The sequence below is a fragment of the Macaca thibetana genome, chromosome 2 (assembly GCF_024542745.1).
Source record: "Macaca thibetana thibetana isolate TM-01 chromosome 2, ASM2454274v1, whole genome shotgun sequence".
NCBI classification, from domain to species: domain Eukaryota; kingdom Metazoa; phylum Chordata; class Mammalia; order Primates; family Cercopithecidae; genus Macaca; species Macaca thibetana.
The window spans coordinates 113,699,421-113,723,741 of NC_065579.1; the positions used below are offsets into that span (position 1 = coordinate 113,699,421).

The 24,321-nt window shown below is 39.5% G+C and overlaps 1 long non-coding RNA gene and 1 pseudogene across 1 annotated transcript in view; one reads left to right on the top strand and one right to left on the bottom strand.

Moving 5' to 3' along the window:
- The window catches only part of LOC126948853 (uncharacterized), a 56,327-nt gene extending 33,396 nt beyond the window's left edge, over nt 1-22,931 (top strand). The window contains exons 2-4 of the long non-coding RNA XR_007723548.1: nt 15,733-15,825; nt 15,942-16,015; nt 22,878-22,931. This is a non-coding gene — a long non-coding RNA (uncharacterized LOC126948853). The remainder of the gene's footprint in view (nt 1-15,732; nt 15,826-15,941; nt 16,016-22,877) is intronic.
- The window catches only part of LOC126948836 (B-cell CLL/lymphoma 7 protein family member C-like), a 1,005,321-nt pseudogene that overhangs the window by 587,738 nt on the left and 393,262 nt on the right, over nt 1-24,321 (bottom strand).

A 24,321-nucleotide genomic window follows, 5' to 3' on the forward strand; every position in this document is an offset into this window, starting at 1 on the left:
TGCCATTTTATTGAATGGGGAAAATGTAGATTGATTCCATTCATATAAATAATAAATTCTCGGAACACATTAAATATTTCTTGAGCTGCATTAATGCACATTTGCATTTCTCTTTAATATGAAACAGCTGTTGTATTTTTCATTTTATGATGTTTTAAAGAGAAGGAAAGAATTGAGAACAAACATGAATCACACATCCCCACTACGTTTCATTAAAGACAATATTACATTAATTCCCATTGCTCCTGAGTCTGATGGAGAACAGAAACTTGCTTCATTTTTAAAACCTTGAAAGTTAACATAGAAACTTTGGTAAGCATTCAAATTATCAACTTGAAATGAGAAAGGGAGTCGGCTCTGATATGCATCAACTTAACTGCACCGCTCTGGATTTAGGAGCCAGCAAAGTATAGAATTTACTTACATAAATCAAATCATTCTGGTGAAAGGTAGCCATGTAAATCCCCATTTCTCACCTGGCATTCTCATTTGGATAGAAGAATTGATTCTCTTAGCAATGGAATAAGCTGCCCTCCCTGTCCTTTTGCTAACATAGTTTCTTTATAGTTATGCAAACTGAATTTCAGTCATCTTCCTTATCGTGGCCTTGGGAAATAAAAATCTGGCTGGTTAAATATGGCTGATGGTTTTCATTATAGTTTGATAACCTACATTCTATATGTATAACAATAACTGAAACTATATTTTTTTTCTGACATGCCTGAGCTGAAAATCAAATGAATTTTCAGTCACTATGGACTCGTGACTTCATGTTTTTGGTAGGATTCCAAGAGCACACTTTAAGAAGACCCTTTTGTCTTCTTTTCTGCCTCCCCTCTCTCTTGATTCTATGCTTTGGCACTATGGCCTAGTAGAATCAAACCATTGTATTTTAGAGTCAGATCTATGTAGTTCAGAGTTGTGACTCTCCCTCTAACCTGGTGTGTGGATTTCGGCAAGCTAAATGAACTCTGAGCTCCAGGTTCTTGATTTTGTAAATGAGAATACTAATTGTTGTCTCCCAAGATTGTTATGAGGGTTAAAAGAGATAATATGAGTAACAGTCCCTGCCATGGGGCGCAGGACCCAGTAGGATTTGCCAGATGGTCACCTCTTTCTTTCTCCCTTTCCCTTCTCCTCACTTCCTAGCTCAAAGAGACAGTGACTTGGCAGTTGTCAAGGACTGTCTCAGCTACAGGCTAAGAGTAGCTCCCACGGTTTGTAGAGTGTCATGAGAAAGCTTCCCACAGAGGACATGAGTCACTGCCACTGTGGACATGACAGCATCCCTATGTATGTTGAAATGTCAACCCCAGGTTCAGCATGACATGTTATGTCGTGAAGGTAAATCACAAATGGAAGCCTGGAAGCAGGGGGATTCCAAAGTTCTCCAGAAATATTTGAGAGTAAGGCACTGCCCCACACTCAGACTAGAGTCTCTCAGTCCCCTTTAGAGCCCCCCAGGAGTGGGATCCAGAAAGTCCTGTGACTGGAAACTGAATAAGGCAGCAGAAATCTACCAGGCTAGGATGTGGCCATAGTCAAAACCAGAAAAGTCAGAGTTCACGGACTCAAGAATATATGCCAAGATTCAATGGCTGAAAAAATATATTTCATTCTTATAAACAACTGTACAGTGCAGGGAGAACTTCCGCATTTATCGCCTTGAATTTCACAACTCTTATGCAGTGAAGGTGATTTACCTAATTTTATAAGTATGGAAAGATAAGCTTATTGAGATGAAATCTCCATATAACTCCACTCTTTCTGTAGTGGGAGGTAGTATGTAGAAATTACGCTTGTCAACTCTAGAATCAAACACCTTGGCTCAAATCCCAGCCCTGGCACTCCCTTGCTGAGTGTCCTTAGACACATTAGTTATTTAACTTGCTTGAACTTCAGTCTCCTCAGGTGAAAAATGGGAATCACATTATAGGGTTGCTCTAAAGAGTCAATGAGGTAATGGGCTAGTTGTTCAAGCCAACCTAGGAACCTTTCTTTTCTCTCGAACTCTTCATTCCTTCTCTTTCCCATGCCCCAAACCTGCTCCTCTTCCAGCCCTTCTCACCTCATCAAAGGGTAGCCTATCCACCCATTCATTGTTCAGGTCAATAACTAGATGTCATCCTTAATTCCACTCTACCCCATTGTCCTCCCTACCCTCCTTTCCAATCCACAAATCTCTCAGCTCTGTCTCCAAAATACTCCATGAATCTGTCTGCTGGTCTCCATTCATACATTCAGATGTGATAGTCTCTGACTGTGCAACTACAGCAACCTTTGCTTTTACTCATGACCCTTATAATCTATTCTCCACATTACAGTCAAAACAACCTTTTGAAAATGTAAATCATACCTTGCGATTCCAGTGCTTAAAAATGTTGCAGTGGTTTCCTGCTGCATCTAGACTAGAATCCAAACTCCCTTCATGGCTGCCGCTCACCAGTCAGAGCCCATCTCCTACCATTTCTCCTCTTGTTTCCCACAACCCCACCATACAGGTCGTTGTGGAGCTTATTGAATGTGCTGCCAGCTGTGGTTGGAATGTTCTTCCTTTCATCTTTTGGAATTTAGAGTCTGAAAGCGAACATACGACCTAAAGATACCTTTCCTGAGCTCCCTATCTACAGTAGACCCCTATCCTAGTATTTCTAAAATCACCAAAAAAGAGATTTTTGTTTATTTAATTAAAATTCAATAAAATGAAACTAAACTTTCTCTATCTTCTCATAGAACCTTCTTTGTTCCTGTATGAAACATGTCATTTTCTACATTGATTGGTTGTGTCAGAATGACTGTTTTCAAATGATGCTATGTAGAGCCCAAGGGGTCACTGGATGTAATTCAGGGACCCAAAGTTGTGGGGCTTGAGATGTTAAATTAGCTGGAACCCAGGACTTGGGCCTTGACTTCAACTGAAAAAGCTGCATTTTTGTCTGTTTTACTTGGTGAGGTTCTATATGAGATTACTTTTGTTACAAGTTTGAAAACCACTGCTCCTTTTACTGCTGTTAAATTTTCTGCTCAGACCTCTTGATGATAGGATTTATCTCTGCTTCATTTTCTCATCACCACACTATCTGGTCCAGCAGTACATACTCAAACAGTTCTGGTTGGTTGAATGAAGGAGTCAAGACCTAGGGACTAGGGCCTAATGCAGCTGCACTCCACGGCCCTATGCACAATTATTGAGCCTCTTTGCAATCAAATTTTTGGCCAGTCAGGGAGTAGAGGTTTTTCCCAACATCCTCATCACTGTCAGTGTTAGCATACATGTACACAGTTTATGGTATTTTCTGCCCTGTGAATTATTTTCTCTCTAACAATTATTTGGGTTTTGATTTATGGTTTGGCTTACCTTTTCTGATCTGTTTACACCTCCTAACAACTTTCCATTCATCCGGTTTTCCCTCCAGGGAGTTTAACCAGATTGGCCAATTAGCACTTCCCTTTTAACAAACGGATAAATATTTCACTCTACTCAAGTATGGAGGACACCTTGCAGTGATGAGATAAATCAGAACTTCCCTATAGATTTTCTTTACCTAGAGTGAGTGCATCACTTGAAGCAATTACATCAATAATAATAATGCACACACAGGCACATATTTCATGGTTATACCTCCACTGGGAGCTTTGATTTCTCTTTGGAGTCAAGGACTGTGGAATCCCATGAGATTTCTAAATTTGCTTGGAGGTTAGATGTGATATGTAGTTTAATAGTTATAATATATGATGAATGTTAGTGCTAAGTGAGTTTAGACAATATGTATTATGTCTAATATATTTCCATACTTCCCCCATAAGGTCACTAGAGTTATATATTATCATATATTCTAAAAGACTGAATTTGATTTACCATCTTTCCACATCCCAGATGGTTCTTACCTTCTGCTAATTAGCTATTCAAATAAATTGGGTGACAATTCTAAGAAAGCACAATTGATATATTAAAGTGTTAGTTTATTTTAAATAATGAGTATCATTTTACTCCTTAGCTCTTTTATTTATAGAGTTTCTTGCTATATCTCTCAATGAATTAGTGGTTTTGCTGAAACACTAAATTGTCCTTGTTTAACTGAGGAACAATAATCAAGTTGGCTTTTGATGCACTGGTAATTTATGGCTGTGCAGGTGATGATACCAGCATCAATCTGTGATGTTCTTTTATCAAGGCTAATTCCAATGTAATATTTCAATTTAGTTTTCACTAAAGCATTCAATTTGCATTTAAAAGGCAGTCAATATAGGTTAATAAAATGGTGTCAACTAATGAGCTATTCTGCTTGTATAACACTGCCCTTCTTACCATGAATTGTCTTGGACTGACATCCCACTATCCTGGGTGCCAGCCAAAAAGACATCTGAATGCCTACTAGTGCTGTATACCCAAGGATGCTAAATATGAGTGGGTTGAACGGCAGTCTGCTATTGTTTTTCTGTCTATGCCAAAGTAGCTGGGTGTGTGGGGAACACAAAACCGAATTAAGACACATGATATAACCTAGTGGGAAAATAGCTAGTAACACTACAAGGGAGGGAAATAATTACTCTCCTGCAAGTCCATACAAGATGTGACAAGAATGCAGAAAAAGGAGAGCTTTGTTTTTCTTGGGCTTGGGAAAGGCTTTACAGATGGCATGGCTTTGGAACAAGACTAAGGAATGAAGATGGCCAAGGATGGTATAAGAGCATTTGGGGCAGCATGTTGGTTTTCTATGGCTGCTGAAACAAAAGACCAGCAACTCAGAGGTTTAAAACAATGCCCATTTATTATCTCAGTTTCCATGGGTCTAAAGTCTAGCACAGCATGACTCAGTTGATTTTTGCTTAGGTTCTCACAAGGATACCATCTAAGTGTCTAGAGCTCTGGGGAAGAATCCACTTTTGAGGCCATTCAGGTCACTGGCAGAATTCAGTTCCTATGGTTGCAGGGCTAAGGTCCCAATTTCCTTGCTGGCTGTGAGTCAGGAGCATCTTTCACCTCCTTACAACTGCCTGCATTCCTCATCCCATTATCTTTTCCATCTGGAGTCTCTGCCTTCTCCTTCTACTGCATCTCTCTAACTCCAGTGGAAGAAAGATCTCTGCTTTAAAGGGTTCATTTGATTAGACTGGGTCTACCAAGATAATTCAGAATAATCTCTGTCTCTTAAAGTCTATAACCTAAATTGTATTTGCAAAGACTCTTATTGTAACATATTGGCAGCTTCCAACAATTGGGGCCTGGACATATTTGGAGGCCATTCTGCCTACCACAGTGAGCGAGAACAGTAGAAACAGAGGATCTCTTCATAGCAGTGGTGAGGAGTCAGACATGTACAGAGGGTTGGGACAGGAAATGGAGGTGGGGAGGCAAAATTGATCACTCCTTTTTATGCATACCCATGATACTTTGCTGACTCTACTAAGAGTAAACTCAAATTATGTGGGGTTCTTTTTCCATTTGCCCCTGAGGCCAGGAACCTGGTTTTATTCTGTTTTGTACCCCAGTGCTAGAATTCTACTTTCCCTTCTAATAGGTAACCGATAAGTATTTTTCAAATTGAGTTGAAGGAAAGTGATGGCAATTGATGATAGCAAAATATCATTTCTTAGGCTGAGGAGTAAATATCTAAATGAGGATGGTCAGACAGAGGTGGTAGCAGAGATTATTTTAGAAGGGGTCTTATAGACATGACTGGAATCACTTCATGGAATGGATGTTGCCTTTTCCTATCATGCTCACTGCCTATGCTCTTGGATCATGCACTACCTTGAAGATTTCTGTCTTTGAAGTTATTGCTGTACTCGATTTTGGTATTTTTAGACTGGTACATTACTTTCCCAGCTTCTCAGCAATCCACAGTCCCTCCACACTGAAAAGAGTTCCTCATGTTTTGACTAAATGTAGCCTGGCTTCAGTTGACTATCTATGAGCTGTTCATTTAACTTGTTGGGTTCAACGGACTGGGATCTAATGACATCAGTATTTGGGGTTTAATAGGGAAGCTATGCCTTGGAAGGCAGTTGCTGTGAACTGTGATTGGTCTACTTCACATAACTCCTTTGAGGCTCAGTATCCTCATACACAAAATGGGGATATGGCATCTAATAGATAGTCACATAGATGAAATGAGACCATGTAGTTAAGTGCTTGGTACTTAATCATTAATTAAATTAATGGTAAATTAATATGAGTTCTCAACTCTTCCTCAGAATCATTGTGGTCCATAAATTGATTATAGTCTTCAAAATGAGTATAGTTCATTGTAGCCAATTAAATTAAATTAAATTAAATTAATTAATAATGACTACACTGGTGTAATTTAAACATGAAATACCTAAAATATTAATGAATAGAAAAAGTGCCTGCCCCCCAGTTGGTCCCTTCGTTTTCCTACTCTGCCTCTCTCATTGGATAGGTGCTTCTGTTTCTGTGCTAGAAAAGCATGGGACAGATTCAGAGTTAGGGTTCCTCTAATAACCTGAGGGATTCTCCATGCCAGCCTGAAGAAATATCTCTCTCTCTCTCTCCTTGAGGACTTGTTTTACTTTGTATTCAGTAGCTCATTATGTGCTGTCTGTGACACCTCTTTTCTTCTTCTTATTTTTTTTAGGTGTTTACATCTTATTTCTTAAACTATTTTATGAGCTTCTAGTCACTTATTCCAACATATTTCTTTTTATTTTAGTTTCAGGAGTATACGTGCAGATTTGTTATGTGGGTAAACTGTGTGTTATGGGAATTTGATGTACAGATTATTTTATCACTTAGGTAATAAGCATAGTACCTGACAGGTAGTTTTTCAATTCTTATACTCTTCTCAACTTGCACCATCTAGTAGGCCCTGGTGGTTTTTGTTACCTTCTTGGTGTCCATATGTATTCAAAGTTTAGCTCCCACTTATAAGTGAGAACATGTGGCATTAGGGTTTCTGTTCCTATGTTAGTTTGCTTAGGATAATGGCCTCCAGCTGCATACGTGTTGCTGCAAAGGACATTATTTCATTCTTTTTGATGGATACATAGTATTCCATTGTGCATGTGTACCATATTTTTTTAAATCCAGTCTACTGTTGCTGGGCATTTAGGTTGATTCCATGTCTTTGCTGTTGTGAATAGTGCCATGATGAATGTACGTGTGCATGTGTCTTTATGGTAGAATCATTTATATTCCTTTGGGTACATACCCAATAATGGGATTACTGGGTCAAATAGTAATGCTTTTTTAAGTTCTTTGTGAAATTGCCAAATTGCCTTCCACAATGGCTGGGAATTTACATTCCCACCAACAGTGTATGTGTTCCCTTTTCTCCACAACCTTACCAACATCTGTTATTATTTGCCTTTTTAATAATAGCCATTCTTACTAGTGTGAGATGGTATCTCATCGTGGTTTTTATTTGCAGTTCTCTAATGATTAGTGATGGTGTGTATATTTTTATATGCTTGTTGGCCACGTGTATGTCTTCTTTTGAAAAGTGCCTGTTCCTGTTCATTGCCCACTTTTTAGTGGGATTGTTTTTTTATTGTAAATTTGTTTAAGTTCCTTACAGATGTTGGATATTAGAACTTTGTCAGAGGCAGAGTTTATAAATTTGTTTAAGTTCCTTATAGATGTTGGATATTAGACTTTTGTCAGGTGCAGAGTTTGCAAATATTTTCTTCCATTCTGTAGGTTGTCTGTTTACTCTGTTGATAGTTTTCTTTTGCTATGCAGAAGCTCTTTAGCTTAATTAGGTCCCATTTGTCAACTGCTATTTTTGTTGAATTTGCTTTTGGTGTCCTCATCATGAAATCTTTTCCAGGTCCTATCTCTAGAATGGTATTTCCTAGGTCATCTTCTAAGATTTTTATAATTTTAGGTTTCACATTTAAGTCTTTAATCCATCTTGATCTGGTTTTTGTATATGGTGTAAGGAGGGGGTCCAGTTTCAATCTGCATATGGCTAGCCAGTTATCCCAGCACCGTTTATTGAATAGGGAGTACTTTTCCCATTACTTGTTTATGTCAACTTTGTCAAAGATCAGATGGCTGTAGGTGTGCAGTATTGTTTCTGGGCTCATTATTCTGTCCCATTGGCCTGTGTGTCTGTTTTCGTACTACTGCCATGCTGTTTTTGTTACTGTAGCCCTGTAGTACAGTTTGAAATTGGGTCAATGTGATACCTCCAGCTTGTTCTTTTTGCTTAGGATTTCCTTGGTGTATTAGTATATTTTCATGCTGCTGATAAACACATACCCAAGATTGGGCAATTTATAAATAAAAGAGGTTTATTGGACTTACAGTTCCATGTAGCTGGGGAGGCCTCACAATCATGGCAGAAGGCAAGGAGGAGAAAGTCACACCTTACATTGATGGCAGCAGGCAAAAGAGAGCTTGTGCAGGGAAACTGTCATTTTTAAAACCATCAGATCTTGTTAGACCCATTCACTGTCATAAGACCAGCATGGGAAACACCTGCCCCCATGATTCAATCATCTTCCACTGGCTCTCTCCCAGAACACTTGGGAATTATGGGAACTACAAGATGAAACTTGGGTAGGGACACAGAGCCAAACCATATCATTCCCCCACGCAGCCCCTCTCAAGTCTCATATCTTCACATTTTTAAAACAATCATGCCTTCCCAACAGTCTCCCAAAGTCTTAAGTCATTTCAGCATTAACTCCAAGTCTGCAGTCCAAAGTCTCTTCTGAGGCAGCCACGTTCCTTCTGCCTATGAGCCTGTAAAATCAAAAGCAAGTTAGTTACTTCCTAGATACAAGGGGGGTACTGGCGTTGGGTAAATACAGCCATTTCAAGTGGGAGAAATTGGCCAAAGCAAAGGGACTACAGGCCCCATGCAAATCCAAAATTCAACAGGGAACTCAAATCTTAAAGCTCCAAAATGATCTCCTTTGACTCCATTCTCCCATTTAGGTCACACTGATGCAAAAGGTGGGTTCCCATGGTCTTGGGAAGCTCCACCTCTGTGGCTCTGCAGGGTATAACCTCTCTCCCAGCTACTTTCCCAGGGGCTGGTGTTGAATGGCTGCAGCTTTTCCAGGCACGTGGTGCAAGCTCTCAGTGGATCTACCATTCTGGGGTCTGGAGGATGGTGGCCCTCTTCTCACAGCTCCATTAGGTGGTGCCCCAGTAGGGACTCTGTGTGTGTGGGGGTTCCAACTCCACATTTCCCTTCCACACTGCCCTAGCAGAGGTTCTTCATGAGGACCCTGACCCTGTAACAAACTTCTGCCTAGACATCCAGGTGTTTCCATGCATCTTCTGAAATCAAGGCGGAGGCTCCCAAACCTCAATTCTTGACTTCTGTGCACCTGCAGGCTCAATACCACATGGAAGCTGCCAAGGCTTGGAGCTTGCCCCCTCTGAAGCTGCAACCTGAGCTGTACCTTGGCCCCTTTTAGTCATGACTAGAGTGACTGTAATGCAGGGCACCAGGTCCCTGGACTGCATACAGCATAGGAACCCTGGGCCTGGCCCACAAAACCATTTTTTCTTCCTAGGACTCTGGGCCTGTGATGGGAGGTGCTACTGTGAAGACCTCTGACATGCTCTGGAGACATTTTTTCCATTATCTTAGGGATTAACATTCAGCCACTTGTTACTTATGCAATTTTCTGCAGCTGACTTGAATTTCTCCTCAGAAAATGGGTTTTTCTGTTCTACCACATTGTCAGGCTCCAAATTTTCCAAACATTTATGCTCTGCTTCTCTTAAAAAATTGAATGCCTTTAACAGCACCCAAGTCACCTCTTGAATGCTTTGCTGCTTAGAAATTACTCCCGCCAGATACCCTAAATCATCTCTCTCAAGTTCAAAGTTCCACACATCTCTAGGGCAGAGACAAAATTCTGCCAGTCTCTTTGCTAAAACATAACGAGAGTCACCTTTGCTCCAGTTCCCAACAAGTTCCTCATTTCTGTCTGAGACCACCTCAGTCTGGACTTTATTGTCCATATTGTCATCAGCATTTTGGGCAAAGCCATTCCACAAGTCTCTAGGTACCGGTGCCAAAACCCCAGCTACAGTTGTGCTGCCTGACAGCAATAAGATTGCTCTCCATTTCCTTGCTGAATGGGACTTAGCACCAGCTTCCAGCCCAAAGGTACTGCTTCTGTGTGAATTCAGCTGTGGATGTGGCTTCCTGTTGTCCTGAAAAACACCTGGACGGCAGAGTCTGCAACCCCACCCGCCTCTGCCACTGGTAACCAGATGGGCAATGCCTACTAGAGCTTAGGCTCAGCATCCCTGATCTGTGTAAACTCAGCTAGAGGAAACAGCTTCCTTTTGTCCCAGGAAACATCCAGATGGCAGAGCATGTGACCCTACCACTGGTAAACAGATGGGCAATGAGTGCTGGAGCTTCCAGATCAGTGGTCCCACTATGAACTCAGCCAGTGGATGCAGCTTCCTGTTGTTACAGGAAGCACCCAGACAGCAGGGCAGGTGACCCCAGCAAGCCCCACTGCTGATAGCCAGGCAGGCAATACCTGCTAGAGCTTCCACCCAGCAGTCCTGCTTCTGTGGGAACTCATCTGGAGGGTGCAGCCTCCTGTTGTCTTGGGAAACACCCAGACAGCAGGGCACATGACTCCTAGCCATTATAAGACAGAACCTTACTGATCTGATAGAGCTGAAAAACACACTGGTAGAATTTCAAAATGTAATTGCAAGTATTAACAGCAGAATTGACCAAGGTGAGAAAAGAATCTTAGAGCTTGAAAACTGGCTCTCCAAAACAACTCAGTTAAACAAAAATAAATTAAAAAAATAATAAAGAAGAATAAACAAAGCCTTCAAGAAATATGAGATTATATAAAGAGACCAAATCTCATTCTTTTCATCTTTATGTGGCATATACTGTAAAACTGACCACACAATCAGGCATAAAACAATCCTCAGCAAATTAAAAAAAAATTATACCAACCATGCTCTTGGACCACAGTATGATAAAAATAGAAGTCAAGCTAAGAAAATCACTCAAAACCATACAATTACATAGAAATTAAATAACCTGCTCTTGAATGACTTCTGGGTAAATAATGAAATTAAGACAGAAATCATAATTCTTTGAAATGAATAAGAAAAAAGATACAACATAACCAGAATCTCTGGGACACAGTCAAAGCAATGTGAAGAGGGAAGTTTATAGTGCCAAATACCTGCATCAAAAGATAGAAAGATCTCTAACTAACAACCTAACATCACAATTAGAGGAACTAAAGAAACAAGAGCAAACCAACCCCAAGGCTAGCTGAAGACAAGAAATAACTGAAATCAGAACTGAACTGAAGGAAACTGAGATGCAAAAACCTATACAAAAGATCAATAATCCAGGAGTTGGTTCTTTGAAGGAATTAATAATATAGATAGATCACTAGCTAGACTAAAAAGAAAAAAGAGAGAATATCCAAATAAACGCAATCAGAAATGACAAAATGGACACCACCACTGATCCCACAGAATATAACAAACGCTCAGGGACTATTATGAACACCTCTGTGAATACAAACTAGAAAACCTAAAAGAAATAGATAAATTCCTGGAATTGTACGACTTCCCAAGTTTGAATCAGGAGGAGACTAAATCCCTGAACAGAACAATAGTGAGATCTGAAGTTGAATCAGATCAGTAATAAAGAACCTACTAACCAGCAAAAGCCCAGGACCAGATGGATTCGTGGCTGATTCTACCAGATGTATAAGGAAGAGCCTGTGCCATTCCTCCTGAAACTATTCCCCAGAATTGAGGAGGATAGACTTTTCCCTAACTCACTGTATAAGGCCAGCATAATCCTGATCCCAAAACCTGGCAGAGACGTAACAAAAAAAGAAAACTTTAGGCCAACATCTTTAGTAAACATAGATGCAAAAATCCTCAACAAAATACTAGGAAATCAAATCTAGCAGCACACCAAACAGCTAATCCACTTCAATCAAGTAGGCTTTATCCCTGAAATGCAAGGCTAGTAGAGGTCCCCTTGGACTGTGACTTGCTCCCATAAAACATCCAGGTGGCTCTCTGCTTCAGTCTAGAAGCATTGTAGGGGGCATTGGTGGACCATGGGGCTTCTCCCATTCCCAGTCTTGCACAGGTCTCTATGGAGAGCATGACACCCCCTTGTGGGTGGGGGGTGGGTATGTGTTTATCAGCAGTATGAAAACAAACTAATATAGTAAATTGGTACTGGGAGTGGGGAGCTGCTGGAAAAATACCCAAAAATGTGGAGGCAATTTTGGAACTGGGTAACAGGCAGAGGTTGGAACAATTTTCAGGGCTCAGAAGAAGACAGGAAAATGTGGGAAAGTTTGGAACTCCCTAGAGACTTGAATGACTTTGCCCAGAATGCTGATAGCACTATGGACAATAAAGGGGGCTTTCACTCACTTACCCTTTCCCGTGTTGTAGAGGTTCTCCTGGCCCTGCATTGAGCTCAGACAGGCTGTTGCCCAGCTTCACTCCTATGCTCTCTGTGTTCCCCTGCTGCCTTGATGGATCCTGACATGGTTTCTCAGATGATTGACCTGCAGGTTCAGTGGTCACCAGCCCTTTGGTTTCCTCTCCATGAGAGTGGCACACATGAGCTTCTTCTAGTCTGCCATCTTGGCCCTGCAAACACATTTTTTTTGAGCACCTTCTAGGCCCTGGAGAGGTAATGGGATTAGGATAGGCACAGTTCAAGGCTTTGAGCTCTGATGTAAAGATGGGCAGTTAAATGATCAGTTATAATCAGTGTGGCACATTGTTACAAGGGACAGAAAGATGGTCATAGGAGCCCAAAGCAAAGGTACTTTTATACAGTCCATAGGTATAGTACTTTGAACTTGGCAGGTACTGAATAAATTTAATAGATTGAAAATGTTCACAATTTTGCCCTGAACTTGAGAACTTGATATAGTTGAAAATAGACAATAGTGTAGGCTGGCGTCTCTCAACCTGAAGTCAGGCTCCCTTAGATTTCGCAGGGGGTCATGAGACAGAGGGCCTCAGCCTGCTCCCCAGTGGGACCCTCAGCACTGCCAGCCCCAGGTTGGCCCAGGTCTTCCTGTTCATGATCTCTCTGCTGCCCTGTTAACAACTTAACCCAATGACCCAAAGCTTCATATGTCCCTAAGGATCTATTTCTGCAATGAGGGGCTCGTCTTACTTTTGTTTTCCAAGTCTCCTTTTTTTCCCCCACCTTTGGCTTCTTTGCTAGTGTTGACTTTGAAGAGATAAGGCTTATTTTTCTAGCAGAAATGTATTTCAGGAAACATTGAAACAAAGACAATCATTTTTTTTTCTTTCTCTATTTCACTGCAATTGTGATTATTTTGTGAAGGATTGAGAGAGAGGTTACAGGTACCCTCAGCGGGCCCACAGACGGACGTCTGCAGGCCATGATATCCACAATAGCAGGTCTTCTATTTATGATGCTCATTCCAAATGTATGCAGCTCTCTAAGGCATCCCTCAAAACACTTGCTCCTTCCCCTTGAAGTCCCAGAACACTTCCACATAGATCCAAGGACAATGTGCCTTCCAATTCTCCTCAAACCAGTGTGTGTTCTCCAGGAGCTGCTGATGAAGATGAGAAAGAGAATTATGTTACTCTGATCTTTGCTCTTGACAACCTTCCTTATGTGTGATGAAATATAAATAGTATAAACCATGATTCACTATTAAACCTAGAAGAGAAACGACACTGAGATTCATAAATTAATGTTAAATCTATCTTCTGCGGTGATTGCAGGATTAGGGGGGGCTCACTCACCTGTAGTTAGCAATGACAAACGAGCTCTGAAGAATTTGTTACTTAGTGTTCAGTGGCAATGTTAAGAAAAATATTAAAAATACTTTATAGAATCGTGCATGTAACGTTTGGTAAAGTGACTTTTTTTTCTAATGCCCCCCCCCTTTTTTTTTTTATCACATGGCCTCATAATTACCTGAACTTCTTGACATACTAATTAACTCTGATTTAAAACAGCCATTATTTTTAGAGTTAAGCTTAGTGAACATTGTCTAATATTATGTGACCATTAATATGACTAGGGAAAAATGAGATAAGGAAAAGAAGAAGGCAGTAATTAAGATGAGTAATTTGGTAACAAAGTTGAACTAAAGCAGGTTGGTGACTCTTCGGCATGTGGTAATGTACATTATTGGCATAATTTATCTTTTAAATTAAATTACTCTACTTATCCCAGGCCCCATGTAGGTTAGGTTTTGTTTTTTTAGTTATAGGTAAATGAAGTGATAGACGAGAGTAAGTCCTAGGAAGTCATCCCTCTGCAGATTCAGAAACTTTCAACTCTGAATGTTTTATGAAACTAACTAGATCTTGGTGCTGTACTACTAATAGGTAACGAGGGGAAAAATTCAGAATATATCCAATGGGGGAAAATTTTTTTTGCAGCTTACTATAGGACCCAAGTCAAAACATATCTTCTTCTTCTTGAAAAGAGTGAGCAACAAGCTACCAGCTGTGGCAAGACCACAATAGCGAAGGTCAATGAAATTACAAATGTACGGCATAAATGAAGTCAACATTCCTCATCTACTCAATAAAGAGTATATTTCTTGTGATGAAGACACTCCATCCAATGTAAAAGAAGAAATTAAATTATCTGTATGCTTTACCTAAGCGGCTCCATCATGTCGGTGTGAAATCATTTATTTGATAAATGTGTTTATGTGCTATTGGTTTCTGTTTTATGTTAGGCATCATTTTAAGTGCTGGAGATTCACCAAAGAATAGGACAGACAAAATTGCTGTACTCAGGGAGCCTACATTCTAATGGCAGGAATGAAAAAAACAAATCAATAAACAAATAAATGATAAAATATCAGATTGTGATAAGTGCTATGAATACAAAGCAGAATGTTGTGATAGAGAGGGACTGGAGGACTGCTTTAGACAGAGATGTCAGAAAACGCAAGTGTGAAGAGGTGGTGTTTAAGCCAACACCTAAATAATAAGATGAGCAGATTATAGAGGAAAAATATGCCAGGTAGAGTGGATGCAGGGCAAAGAACTCCCTGGCACTCAGGAACTTCGTGTGTTTAAGGAACACAGAGAAGGCCGGAGAGATTGGAGCCCTGTGAGTGATGGGGTAGTGGTGTAAGCTAAGATCTCAGAGGCAGCAGGGGCAGATGATGTAAGCCTTCCTGGCTGTGGTAGGGTTGTAGCCTGAGTGCAATGGGAAGCTCTCAGTGGGTATTAGGCAGAGAATGGCATGATCTGACATGTATTATTAAAGACTGGCTCATGGAGAAAAACTAGTTAGAAGGCAATGGTGGCAGCCTGGACTGAGGAAATGGGAGTGGACAGGAAGTGATGTTGTGGGTGGATTCAGGACATACTTTGGAGATAGAGTCAATAACTTCTGATAAAGTGGATGGCCAACGAGAGAAATAGGGAAGTGAAGGATGACTGCAAGGTTTCTGGCTTGAGCAACGGGGGATAGTGCCTATTACTGAGATGGAGAAGGCCGGGAGAAGAGCAGAGGTTTTTCTGAGGGTAGAAATCAAGAGTTCTGTTTTGAATAGGTTAGGTTTCAAATGTTTTTTAGTTTTTATTTTTATTTTTCAAGAGAGGGTCTCTCTCTGTTGCCCAGGCTGGTTTGCAGTGGTGTGATCACAGCTCACTACAGTCTTGACCTCCTGGAGTCAAGCAGTCCTCCTGCCTCAGCCTCCAGAGTAGCTGGGACTACAGGCATTCACCACCACATCCAGCTAATTTTTTAACTTTTTATTTTGCAGCGATAGCATCTTGCCATGTTGCTCAGGCTGGTCTTGAACTCTTGGGCGCAAGTGATCCTCCAGCTGTGGCCTCCCAAAGTGCTGGGATTACAGGTATAAGCCACTGTACGCAGCCTCAAATGCTTTTCAGACATCTAATCACTTGTGCAGCTTTTTAAAGTACAGGTTCTCAGACCACCTATATCATTTAGGAATATGTTTCCTTTCAGGTAAGAGAATGACCAATCAGAAGTGGCTTCAACAAATAAGGGCTGAGCTTCATCAAATCAAAGCACATGCAGAGGTATGTGGCTCAGAGCTGGTGCTCAACAAAGTTATCAAAAACCCAAGCTCTTTCTAGATCCTCGTTATGCTCTCCTTAGTGTTTAAGTTATTGCCTATGGTAACATGATAGCAGCTGCATCTCCAGCTTGCAGTGTCCACATTTAAGTCATTTGAATCAGGAAGAAGTGGGAAGAGTCATGCCAGAGACATTGATCTTCTTCTAATCAAGAACGCAAGTTTTCTTAGAAGCTCTCATTCAGAGACTTCCACTTATCTCAATGACTAGAACTGTGTCACATGGCAAACCCTACCTAGCTGTAAGGGAGTGTGAAAAAGAGAATTGTAGCTGATTTTCCCTTTAGAATTTTCCCTGTACAAAATTGGGGTTATGTTAGCAAGAAACAAGGGGCACTTGACATTGGGTAGGCAATTAACAATATCTGCCACCCTGGAAGTTCCAATTTAGAAGGTCTGTGACAGGAGAAGGTGAGGAGGCTGATGGTGCCACATACTCTAATGCAATTTGAGATTGAATATTGACTGGTGTAGACCACAAGTAGAGTTCAGGGATGTGCTCAGAAGTGGTTCCTGTTTGTCCTTAATTCTTATACAGTCTATTCTGCCACTTACCTAGTGACAGATTAAGGAAGACAACAGATGTGGGTCATTCTATCTTCTGAGGCTACCCTTTAGACATCTTTCTATGTAATAAATTCATTTATTAAATCAGAGGTAATTCTTTTTCTAAAATGTTATATTTTCTTATTTGAAGACCCCATGCATTCTTTGGCTCAGGATGGTTTTTGGAAACACAACTTTCTCCAGTTGCTGGACGAGATGATCGTTTCTGCACCCCCATCCCCCCAGTTCTGCTCTACATCAGGTTTACTACACCATGCTTATCACATGGGTCAGAACAAGAGTGAATGGCAGTCCCAGTTATCTTGAGCTTAGGTACAATACAATGTGTCACTCTCCATTATGGAAATTATCATTAATTATTAACAGGAAAATCTTTGATATGATGTATTGTCCACATTGTCACTGCCAAGAATGGGATGATGATTAATGGGTGCCCCTTGGATGGAATACAATAAAGTGCAGTGTAGAAAAGGAAGCTTATAAGTTTAGCAAAGAAGCACAGAGTATTGAATACTTTGGTTTCTCTCTCTCTCTCTTGATCTACTCTCTCTCTCTCTCAGGTTAAAAAAAAGCAGTCACTTACCAAGCTGAAAAATAAATATAATTTTTAAAAACTCTATGCAACGTGACATTTTAGGGCTTCTTGTTGTTTTCATCTGATCCCTTGAGCCTGATATTACAAGTAGGGCCTGCTCAGGAGAGAGTTAATCCTTAGAACTATTCATCTCCTTTTTGTACTTTCCTATATGATTTTAGGGCAGCATTTTCTATGTGTCTAGGTCTTCCCTGGAAGCATGCTATGTCCTGGAACTTTCCCAGCTGGCACCTTTACCCATTTTGACAAGAGTTCTGGAAGTAAGCAGTCCAGGGGTGGTACAGAGTTAGGCTAAGCCATGCTGCCAGGAACCCAGACTCCTCCTAGCCTCTGTTTCCCCATCGAGCTTATTAGCTTGTTGTCTCATGGTTGCAGTACAGCTGCTGCAGCTCCACACATCCCACGCATGTTCAAAATTAAAAGAAGGAGGTGAAGTGGTGCCAGCAACATCTATTTCCTTTTCATTAGCAAAGAAAATTCTTCACCAGAAATCCCCAAACTATAAGCAGTGCTGGGGAAAGGACTATTTGGTTCAGCAAAACAGAAGTTCTAGAAGCTAGAACAAAGGGAAGCATAGATTGATGTCCCCAATTAGCTGGATGATGACTATAGCAATGATCATGAGTTATAGGTGACATTTGTTCTCACACATAGATAACAAGTGAGTCTTCCCACACAGACACACGTTATATTGGGACCGGAGGCTTGAAGGCCAGCTGGTGAGGGATGTAGGTCCTTTCAGGTCAGACCCTGTGAACTTCTGCTATGTGTAAGATTGGAGTTGTCCATATGACTTCATTTTCTGTGAACTTCAGCAATAAATCAGTGGTTCCTGTCCTGGGTCTTCGGGAGCATCTATCACTGAGTAAAGGCAGGAAAGATTTCTGATCCCAGAATCCATCTCTACCAAAAGAGAATATACAACGCTGGCACAGCATGTAATATTTGCTCTTAGCTGGAGGACCAACAATTAACAATATTTTATCATAAAATGTCAACAGAATATTGATGCAATCATCTGGGTTAAAATAAAAATAAAACCTGCCACTATGTTCAGAACACTGGCATTCATTTCTCATGGACTAATCATTATTTATTACTGTCCTTTCACCTCCTCTATCCCATTTTTAAAACTGCTATTATTTGCATAATAACTACAGCTTGTTATTAAAATCACCATGGATATCTTATGGCTGCTGTTTTTTAAAAAATATTTTTTAAATTGTGGAATAATTTATATACGGTGGAATCCTCAGATCCTACATATGCTGTTCAGTTAGTTTCAATGAATGTATGACAAGGCACAGAATAGGACCTTTTCTGTTATTCCCCCACCCATACTCCAGCAGAGGCAGCCACGAATCTGATTTCTGTCACTAAAGGTTAGTTTTGCCTATTTTAGAATTTCATATAACTGGAATCCTTTGGAAGGTACTTTAGTTTTCAGTTTGGCTTCTTTCACCCAGCATAATGTTTTTTGAGATTGATCCATGTTGTTACATGTGTCAGTAGATTATGCCTTTTTATTGCTTATTAGTGTTTAATTATGTGACTATAATTTATGGACCCATTATCCTGATGACAAACATCTGGCTCATTTCCAGCTTTGAGCTTTTAACAATAAAACTGCTATGAACATTTGTGTATAAGGCTTTTTGTGGACAAACATTTTGATTTATTTTGGATAAAAACTAGAAATGGAATTGGTGCGGTGGAGTAGTGTATGTTTAACACTTTTAGAAATTGCCAAACAGTTTTCTAAAGTTGTACCATTTTATACTCTCTCCAACAGTGTGTGAGTGTTCCATTTGCTCCATATCCCCTCCAAAATCTTGTCTGATTGTCTTAATTTTATGGTGGGTGGGTTGTGTTATCTCACGTTTTCAATGTGTGTTTCATCAACGACCAATGATGGTTAAACATGTTTTCATTTCTTTATTGGCTATTTGCATATCTTCTTTTATAAAGTGTCTGTTAAAATTTTTTTGTCCAATTTTTTTGTTAGGTGGTTTGCCTTTTTATTATTGAGTTGCAGGATTTCTTTACATATTCTGGGTATAAGCCCTTCATCAAACATGCCTATTGCAGATAGTTTTTCTTGGTCTGTGGTTTGCCTGCTCATTTCCTTTATAGTGTTTGTGATAACCAGAAGCTCTTGATCTAAATAAAGTCTAAGTTATTATGTTTTTCTTTTATGGTTTATGCTTTCTATTTCTTCTGTAAGAAATTTTCGCTTACCTTGAAGTCACGAAGATATTCTCTGATTTCTTGTAATAATTCTACTATTTTAACTTCTGTATCTATTATTCATATGGAATTGATATTTTCTATGGTGTGAGATGAGGTATGACTGTCTTTTCTTTACTCAGATATGCAATGTGATAACACTTGGAAAATCTGGTAAGCTTTCAAATCGGAGACACTCTTGGTTTCTGGCCACGCTGCTACGGTTAATGGAGAGAGAATGTGTATTGTTCAGTGACTAAGAGCATGCTTTGGAGTCACAATTCTGCCAGTTGCTAACTATGTGACATGTGCAAGTTCATCATCACTCTTTATTTCTTCATCTATAAAAAGTGGTATCCAGTCACAGGGTTCATATAAAGTCTCTATCAGCAAAATAAAAATCATGTTAATATTTGTCAGGTATTCTTCAAATACTGGTACTTGGAGGTTAATATGAAAGTGAAAAGAATTTGTACATTTAAAGCACTTAAAAAGTACCTGACACAGACTAACCAATTTATAATATTAGCTATAATATAGAATAATGATATAGCCCAACTCTGTTTTCTCGCCTTGATCTTTTGTACTCTGGACTGGTCATTCATTGAGTGCTTGCTATGGGGAGAACTTCTGTTAGGTGCTGGGACAATGGAGTGAACAGGCAGACATGGTCTCTGCTCTCATGGAGCTTGCAACCTAGTGAGGGGAAAAGACATTAAACAAATATCATGACACGTGGTTTGAAGAGTAAGTATAGAGTGTTAAGATAGTCTAAAATCCAAAGATCATGTCCCTTGTGGGGAGTCAGGGAAAGCCTTTCTAAAGAAGTGAGTTTTAAGTAGGCCAGAAATGAAGAAATATAGAACAGTCTGATGGAGGCTAAGCTTGTTAAAGGCAGAAACGTATATATGTTTATTATTCCCTATAACACCTAGCTAAGTGATGAACTAGAGAAGATTAAATGCTCGTTGAGAATCGATAATGTCATATAAGGTGAAAGGTAAAGAGCAGTGCCTATCAAATTAATGGTCTCTAAATGAATCATTGAATGAAGGAATAAAATGAATATAATTATTGGGTATTTATATTTATTAGGCAGCATTTAGGTATAGTGGATTCCTCAGATGTCAGTTCTGAGTTTTCTATTCGTTCAAGGAACATACTGAGCAATTATTATGTGCCTCAGTTACTAAAATGCTGCCTGAATCCCCTCTCTTGTCAGGGGAGTCAGGAAGGCTGGCCTAGACAGAGATTCATGAAGCTGGAGTAGGGGTGGGTAGGGTCAGACAGAGGGGAGCATCTCTTATCTGAAGTTTTGGGAGCTGCTGAAATCAGAAGAGCCTCCCAGTGTAGGAGAATGGGGAGAGCTGTAAACAAGGGAGAGACACCCAGCAGTTCTCTACATTGAAGAGGAGTATGGGAGTGAGAGAGCCAAGAGCAGGCTGCTTGAGTCCCTGGAAATTTGTCATGAATCAGCAGCAATGCCTGGTCACCTCATCTTCATTGAGGGGTGGGGTATTGTGTCTGGAAGGGCCACTTGTATCAAAAGTTGATCGTCTGTGTGGGAGAAAATCCAGAAACAAATGGGGGAGTGCTGTCAAAAGACGCCTAATATTTTATTCTCTAATGCTGCTGAGAGAAGGTGGCACCTGAGCTGCATCTTGAAGTTTCCTGGGTGTTACCTAGGTGAAAACAAGTGGAAAGGACAAGAGAGGATGCTTGGCAGAGGCGTGAGAGAACAGGGCATATTGCCTCTCTAATAACCCGTGCTGAGGCTGGCATCTGTGAATGCTAGCATCTCTGAATTTAGCTGGACTATTCTGGAAGGTAATTACATGTTTGGTCTGCATCATCTCTTGGGATAATGAATTTCTATAAGGTTTCCATTCACTGTGAAAGACATACATTGTTTTATTTGTCCTACCTTTCTTAAGTACTTCCTAGTTTAATATTACCTGCCTGTTGCTACATACTTTTCCTTCTTTAACCTAAATTAAGACTGAGCTTCCTTAAAATAAATCTGAAAATATATTATTATACACACACACATGTAGAGACAAGGCTTTTATTTGGATCCATTTATTGAAACAAAATAAAAATTAGCTTACTTAAGGAAGAAATAGACACTATTTTTACTTGAAATATATTTGGGTAGTAATTGTTTTTCTTGCAAAATTTGATACAGTTCAAAAACTAAAGAACAATCAATTATATTTCCTCTTTGGAAAATAATCAATCATCAAGGGATTAAGACTTAAGAGAAGAGGTCTGTCTTATATTTAAATATTAAAATAGATTTGCTTTAAAAATGTGTCATTCCAGAAATAACGGTGAAAATAAAGATTACCATGAAGCTTACATGGGATTTTGAGTTAACCACCCAAACTAATTAAGCAAAATTATCCTAATTTGTTTATTATGTTAATGATCTGAATTAATTTATAGTAATTTAGCATGTATTACTAAAGATTTATTATGTTTCCTACTAAATGACTTAAGAGCTATAAATCCCATGGTTAAATGTAATTAGTGGAGACATATTTATCGGAAGGGATAATTACATCTGATAAAAGTTATTCAGTTAAGCCTAATTAAAACAGATTATTCCCCCATAAATGAAAAGTAAATATGGTAATTACTGGGTAGATTTTCATGGCAAAAATGAGTATCTCAGCACTTAAATTTTCTAAGAGGGGTGGGAAAGTAAACTATGTAACTGATTATTTCCCAATAAAGTATGATTAATAATCCCTGGGAAATAAGCATTTTCCAGGAGTAAACATTTTGCTACTTAATTACTAAAGGGGGAATTCTGTTCAGGAAAATCTATTATTAACTCAGTTTAAAGTGGACTGTGGCTATTTTTGAACATAATGAATAGTGTTTTAAGGAAATTTCTTTTTGTTTTTCTTGAGAAGATTATCTGTAGTTCAGGTAAATAGCAGTCTTAGAAAAATGACTGTTAATCTCTCTAAAACTAAAAAGTTTTCATAATAATCTGGGCTGGACCAGGTTATACATGCACAAAATGTGTAAACTCTGAAGGTAGCAGAGCCTGTTCAGGAAACATGAGTACACATGGAGAGATTACACTGTAAATTGATATTTCAGTTACATAAGTGCATACATATTAATGAGTAAACCTCTCTATATGGCAGATTTTAAATTATTTTATATTTAATGGGTACTTTTTCAATAGCAGCACTCACATTAAAAGACACCATTTTACATTTTGAAAGCACTTTGAGTCCCTTATTAGTTCATAAGATCATTTTATCCACCCAGGAAGACAGATACACAGGGGTTATTGGCCTCAGGGAGGCCAGGTACAAGGTCACACTGTTAATTAGTGGACTAGTTAGGACTTGAATTGATATTTTGACCCTGAGTACAACCTTCTTTCTCCACCATCATTAAGGTATAGAGGAGCTGATGAGCATGACAAGAAGATGGGATTGGCTACCTGCTGTTGTAAGTATAAACTAGTACCTAGAAAAAACTCATCTGTGGCATGACCAGATGGAAAATGTTGTGTTCACAGTATGGTTTTAGTGTTGGAGCAATTGGTAAAACAAACAAGCCTGGCACAGTGGATCCCTTTAAAGTGGAGTGGCCGGAATGACCATCTACAGATCAATTGATCAATAGTGTGCATCCGTCTGCGGGAAGAGAATTTTCAGAAGGATCATGGCAGATAGACCACTATCTACCCTGTTCTCCCACTTGGTGGAGCTGAAACTAGCCCCTGGCCATTCTGTTATCCTCACTCTTAGGCTTTTGCCATATTTAAATATGTTCTTTCTCTGGAGATCTCAGCGCATTATCACAGACAGTATTGCATTTCTCCTTACAATATCCTTTTGCTTTCCAGAGAGCCCAGGTGATTTATCAAAGTCAGTAGCAATGGCTAATATGCTCTCTGTTCTCCCAAAATTACCTAAATGCCTAAGGAGCTGAGGAAGGACCTACGCTGCTAGAACTATAAAACCAAAGGCATTTTAGGAAAGATCCCAAGCAGAGGCTCTTATCTCTTGTGCATGGGCTTAAAAGAAGATTCTTCTTCTTCTTTTTTTCCTCCTCTTCCGCCAGCAAGAATAGCTGAATTAATATTTTGAAATGTATACTGAATGCTACATGTTAGGAAATTCCATTTTATCAATGTCTATGTTCATTTCAGAGACCTGCTTATGTCCAAAGATACTGAGTCGTATTGGTCAAATGCAACTGAAGGGCATTTAAAATATTTTCACTAAATATGGCTTAAATACCACTATAACGCACCCAAAAGAGTGTCCAGATTCTTTGGACACTTTGAGATTTGAGTAATATTCTTTGTGGTTCCACCATATGGGCCACACTCTGTGACTTGCAGGTCATTTTTAAAACTATAGATAGACTTTGGCTATATATATATTGAAATGATAACTGAATCCTCAAGATTGCCATTAAAAGTTTCTAACTGTGCATAAAAGCCATATCAGATTCGATACACCTGAGTCTGTAAGTGTCAGGTGAAAACTCAGTGCATATGAATGGAAACAAACAGGTTTATGACAAAAATTTATACTTTGAGAATTACCAGTGTGATTATGAAGACATTCAACTTTGATTACTGATAAATTATTTGAGGTCAGTCTTGTGTTGGGGAAGGCCTGGTGAGCGCTTTGATGGGAAGTAGATGGGTGTACCCAAGGACACTCCAGCCCCCATGCCTGTGCCCACGTATCTGAGTTTCATGGCATTTTTACAAGAAAAATAACTTGATTTATCTAGAAACAATGACAGTTAAACAAGAATCACAATGGGAGTGAATAATCATGTCATGATTAAGAATATGAAGTATGGAAGCAGAAGATCTGAGT